Source organism: Heteronotia binoei, chromosome 3 (assembly GCF_032191835.1).
Source record: "Heteronotia binoei isolate CCM8104 ecotype False Entrance Well chromosome 3, APGP_CSIRO_Hbin_v1, whole genome shotgun sequence".
NCBI classification, from domain to species: domain Eukaryota; kingdom Metazoa; phylum Chordata; class Lepidosauria; order Squamata; family Gekkonidae; genus Heteronotia; species Heteronotia binoei.
The window spans coordinates 67,486,227-67,492,226 of record NC_083225.1 but is presented as its reverse complement, the minus strand read 5'-3'; the positions used below and the strand labels follow the sequence as shown (position 1 = coordinate 67,492,226).

The following is a 6,000-nucleotide window of genomic DNA, read 5'->3' as shown; positions in this document are numbered from 1 at the left end:
CTGAAATCGTATAGACATACTGTAGTATGTAGACATGTAGTAGAAAGAATGTAACAAGTCATTTCCCATTCTGTGTTCACAGTTTGTGTTTATGCATGTGAAAGCTTATACCCAGAATTAATTGGTCTTAAAGGTGCCACTGGACTCAAGCTTTGTTCTGTTGCCTCAGACCAACACAGCTACCCACCTGAGCCTTAATCTGTAATAACCAAATTTTGCAGTTAGTGGTCTGACTTATCTTAGAAATCAGAAAAATGTTAAATTCCAAAAAATGGAATAGCTGAGGAGCAGGGAGTGAAGAAGGGAGTAATCTGTTGCTTCTTGCCTCCTCTCTCTCTCTCTCTCTCTCTCTCTCTCTCTCTCACACACACACACACATAAACACAGAGTTTCCAAAGAGCAGTGCCTAAATATTAATTTTCTAACCAGCTGAGACACTGTTACTGAATGGGACATTTTAGCTTAATCCCTGCATGTTTAATGCTATGAAGTAATGTACCATTAAAAATAAAAATAAAAGTTATATCATGGCATAATCTCAATTGTGCACTGTAGTTTTAAAGAAGATGGCATTAAATTCAGTCTTTTGGCAGTTCTTGAGTTAATGGGAAACAGTTTTAAGTTACTTATTCTTCTCTGTCTTCTCCCTTCCAGGAATGCAATTTACAGTTATGTATATAAGGAAACCTGTTAGGCTTAAATCAGCCTGGTTGGTGTTTAAGCTGTCTGGAGAGACAAGTAAGCAGCCCACACCCTCCACAGTGGGAGTGATTGGAAGGCTGGACAGAGCACAGCTTCCTGAATCAAACTGCCTACAAAACCGTTCTGCTGGTCCTAAGAGAAACAGCGCGATCCAGGCACACCACACAAAGATTCCCTATCAACTTGGAGGAACTATCAACTTTGTTTTTTCACCTCGTAACTTCAGCAAAAGTAGTTCAAGGGGGAAAATGGAGGAAAAGGTAGGAGATGTGCATACTTGCAGCTGGTATCTTGTCTTTATCTTCAAAGTGTGGAAGCAGACTATCAGATTGCTGCCTTCTTTTCCTGCAACTATGATTCTTCATTCCTAAAATGGCTTATTGTGTTTTATAAATATCTCCAGACAATTTATGGGAGTCATGCACAGCCCCAGCTGTGAGGGGAAGGCATTCTAGCTGACACTTTATGTGCTTCTAATTAGGCTGCACATTTCTTTCCCAAAGGCACACAACAAACTTCCCTATCTTTGAGACGTTAAGAGATACAATCTGAAATGCAGAGGGAGGGGGATGAGAATAAGGTGTCAAAGTTCAAAGCAAGAGCACTGCTTAGGAAATGCTTTTCACATTTGCAGCACGGTTTAGTTTGGCAGTCTAAGGGGGCTTTCATTCGCTGTAAAGGAGAGAAAAATATTGAATCATATTTCAGGAGCCTGCTCTGTATTGAGCAGTATATTTAATTTTTAAAAAGTAAAATGGTAAAATAAATACAGAAAAAGTTTGTTGCAGGTATTTATAAATCTTCAGGATATGTGGTTGTGATGTAGCAAAATTTGTAAATGAAAAGACACTTTATTTTCATTTTGAACCCCCTTCCTGGAACACCAAGTGGCATATGGAACATATGTCCAAACAGGTGCAGAATACATTTTTTGTTTGTTTCAATAATTGCAAAGTTTTTTCTTTCTAAAATTACGTATCTTTCGAAACAAGTTATGCAATTACTTCCTTGTGATCCCATAGAGGAGGAAAATAATTATTGTGATGTATATTGAAAAATATGTTAATGTTTCTTTTTAAAATACGACTTGATCGCTGAAATCAATTATAATGGGGCTGTTGCACATTGTTAAGACTGTATGACTGGGTGCCTAGTACATAGAAGTTCTGAAGCAAAACGATATTTTTGTGGTTTGGGGGGAACAATAATTACCTGGTAACAGTGTTAATATTATTTCTTTACTCTTTTGTTATAATACAGATATATATTTCTGCAATGTAGAATGATTTCATACTTTATCTTATAGAAAAGATTGGGCAAAGTTTGATTTGTAACACAAGTGTCTTAGAAAATTAATGTAATTATAACTGGCTGCTGTTGGTATTCAGAATGCAATTTTCATTCATTTTATAGTCAATATGGTGTAGTTATTAGAATGCTGAATAGGACCTCAAAAATTCAATTCCTGTGAAGCATAGAGCTTGCTAAATAACCTTGGGTCAGTCACTTTGTCCTGGCCCAATGTACTTCACAGGCCAAAATTGTGGTGGGGTGTGTGTGTGAGAATCATGTACTCCCATTTGAGCTTCTTGAAGAAAGAATGGAATAAAAATTGAAAGACAACAATGTAAGTGAATGTTATGTTAGTAATGGAGAAAGATGATTACAAAGCTCAAGATTTACTATTGGATTCAGTAGTATATTTCTTATTGTAATTGTTTTATGTTTATAAAATGCCATTAGTCATAATGCGATCACTGCTTAATTTCCTGCATTGTGCAGGGGGTTGGACTAGATGACCCTGAAGATCCCTTCCAGCTCTATGATTCTATGTTAATGACAGTTGTCTTTCCTTTAAAAAAAATCTATAAACAAAGAACTAAAAATAAAAAGCTGCCAAATGCAAATGCAACTATTCCCCTCAGGCTGGTTTTCCACTTAATTTATAATGTGCTGCTTCTGCAAGATTACTGGTATAAAATGTTGGAAAATCATGTCTTATTACACAGACCTGAAGTTTGCTTGTCATTATACAGCAGGGGTTCATTCCATGACTAAAAGTTGTCCTGAGTGACCAAAGTGACCTCTCCAAATCTTGAGATTCTTGGCTTTCATTTGCAGGTAGCAAAAGTCTCCAGTGGGAAGAACATTCTAAAAGCATGTTTGCTTGGACAGGCATACTTTTGAAAATCTGACTCCTCTAGAACAGGGTGCTGTCACTGTTTCTCATTATAGGTATTGTGGATGCTGTGACCCTTAGTGAATGGAACTCCAGTATGTGACTGCATGTGACTGTCAGGAGGTGTGACTTAAGGGAAATAGCACTAAGGAAGTTTTATCTATTGTCAGTGTCTCTGTAAACTCTGAGGCTAAACCTAAAACTAAAGAAGTCATGGTGGATAGACAATTTTATGTGACCAACAGAAAATGGGTATCTATAGATGCTGAAAAGCAAGATTGAGGCCTAGCTGGAAGTGGTAGAGAGGCAATGGTATATCACACAGGTGAGAAGAGCACCAGTGGGCATGTAAAGAGTTGTTGTGCCTTGTATTTTGAGACATACATTGAAGTACTTTAAAACAAAGTGGGAGTCCAGTGGCACCTTTAAGACCAACAAAGTTTTATTGAAAGTGTGACCTTTTGTGTGCATGTACACTTCCTCAGACAAAGCTCATGCTTTGAATAAAACTTTGTTGGTCTTAAAGGTGCCACTGAACTCCCATTTTGTTTTACTGGTTCAGACCAACACGACTGCCCATCTGGTTCTACTGAAAGACTTTGGCTGTCTAATTGCATCCATGAGACATTTTGGGGTGTGAGGCCCAAGATGTTTTTTTTTTTTCATATTTATGCATTCAGTCATCTCTGGATGCACTTTTGGAGATTATGCTGTTGTTGTACAATGCTTGACAAACATTTGGCCACTAGGTGTCTTTAGTGGGCTAGAAATTACCCTGTTTGCAAAAAGGAGGACAATTCTTCAAGACCAGTAACTCTTCCAGCAGGTAGATTCAAGTGGGTAGTTGTGTTGCTCTGAAGCAGTAGAACAAAGATGTCTCTGGACTGGACTTTTTTCTTCCAGCAGCTGTTTCATTTGATATTTATGTGACAACAAATGTGGATTTTTTTTTGGAGTGTGAATCTTTAAATTTAACAACATTGAATGTATCTCCTCTTTGCTCATTTAAACTGCAAAATTTCCTCTCTGCATATATTTTTTTTCCAGTGGGAAAGACATAAGCTTCCACAATGTGTTGCACTGCATGTGTGCAGAGTTGGTAAGAATTATCTTCACTTCCTCTTTCACAGCCTCTTCTAATGTTCAAAAGCTCCCTTCAAATTCCAGATGAAATTCTTTGATTTAGTGTTCCATAAGAAGAACCTATATGGTTTTTGCTATATGAAAATCTGCTACTTGTGAGCATGTGACATCTCCTTAGATGTCCTCCTTATTCCATAAATGAATATTTTTGAACAAGAAATGTCTGTCAAAATTTATAGAGATATAGGGATGCCAGATCCCCCTGGCTGCTAGTGGAGGGGGCAGGGGTTGCCTGCTCCAGATTTTGGGGGTGGAGCCTGAGGAGGACAGTGAACTCAGTGGATACAATGCCACAAAGTCCACCGTCCAAAGCATCCATTTTCTCCAGCGGAACTGATCTCAGTAGTCTGGAATTGAGCTGTAATTCTGGGGCATCCCCAGGTCCTACCTGGAGACTGACATCCCTATGAGATGTCACTGTAATTGCTGTATTGTGTCGATAGGGAGGGACGGTGGGTCAGTGGTAGAGCATCTGCTTGGGAAGCAGAAGGTCCCAGGTTCAATCCCTGGCATCTCCAAAAAGGGTCCAGGCAAATAGATGTGAAAAACCTCAGCTTGAGACCCTGGAGAGCTGCTGGCAGTCTGAGTAGACAATACTTACTTTGATGGACTGAGGGTCTGATTCAGTATAAGGCAGCTTCATATGTTCATATGATCCTTCATCAATCACTAATGTATAATATTTGGGAATAACTGATATACAGCTTTGAATGTCATTATGTCCATACTATTTTGCCTGAATAAACTGTTAGAAAGGTTGACTGAAAACTCATATCACAGCTTGCTCTGTATCAGAAAATATTTAAGTCTGGAAGTAGTTGTTTTTTTTCATTTTGGAAGAAGCAACTAGCACAACTAATAAATGTATTATGGGAAAGCAATGCCTCATGCAGAAACTGCATTTAATCGTGTACAGCTTGTCCATAGTATTCATTAATATTGTTTTAAAAATGAGATTTACCAAAATGCTACAGGTTGATATTTCAGTCCTTCTACCTTGTGGTAATGTCTGGTGGAAAACTGTAAGCTGCTCCTATAAATCAATCAGTTCTGTGATTTCAGTGCTAATTTCACAAAATCCAAGAGAGGGATATAGTTGAAAGCAGTGTTCAGCTTGCAAAAGAATCTTACAGAGCCAGGTGAGTTCACTGTGTCCTAACAGGTCTCCTGGTGCTCACAGATGCTCTTGTGGCATTATCCAAATTGTTGCCACACAAGAAAGAGCTGAAGGCAAAGATCACTTTGATTTGACAGACTGAGTTTTAACATGTGACTAGGCTGGAATTTTTGTATTTGTGCCAGGCTGTGAAACTTCTAAATTATTTGCAGCTATTGCTCTTCTAGGGGATTTGGTTATTTGCTCCACAGTTGCTCAGCTTCTTTTATTCTGGCATTGCTAGTGCTTTATTTGTTTAAGCCTTTTCATCATTTGTCAGCTGTCTGCATTTCAGAGGAGTAATATAGCTGTGTATCTATCATGCTTTTCCTGTTTTAAATAAAAGGTGATCAGAGAAAATGTGCTTTATATTACTCCTACAGTTTTACTCTTTCAGGTCCTGGTTAACAGCCAGTCTTGACAGTGGTCCACTCTGAGAAGGCTGGAGAGAGGTAATCACTGTAGTCAGATCTCACATCTCTTTTGCTTCATTGTTGACAATATACTTCTACATGACATTCTTCAGGGTCCAAAACCGAGCTGAAGCCTCCAGATGCTGATCACTAATCTAAATTCTGGGGAAAATCTTTTTTTTAAAAATAGAAAACTCTAAAACAGCTGTCTGTAATTGGTAGCTTGTGAAATCACCAGCTGTTGCAGACTGGTTTGTGCATCTCCTAGAAAACCCAGATAAAAAGCAAGCATTTATTTTATATAGTCCCCCCACTCCCGGAAGCTGCCTGATAGTTTCATTTTGATGCTCCTTGGTCCATGTTCTATTTCTAGAACAGAACAAAACTTGGTAAAATGCCAGAGAGGG

At 38.4% G+C, this 6,000-nt stretch overlaps 1 protein-coding gene across 1 annotated transcript in view; it reads left to right on the top strand.

Annotated features, from left to right (window-relative positions):
- Window positions 1–741: 741 nt before the first annotated feature.
- Window positions 742–6,000, top strand: part of MID1 (midline 1) — a 331,223-nt gene continuing 325,964 nt past the window's right edge. Inside the window, exon 1 of the mRNA XM_060233957.1 lies at window positions 742–962. The gene's annotated coding sequence lies outside the window, so the exon portion shown is untranslated. The remainder of the gene's footprint in view (window positions 963–6,000) is intronic.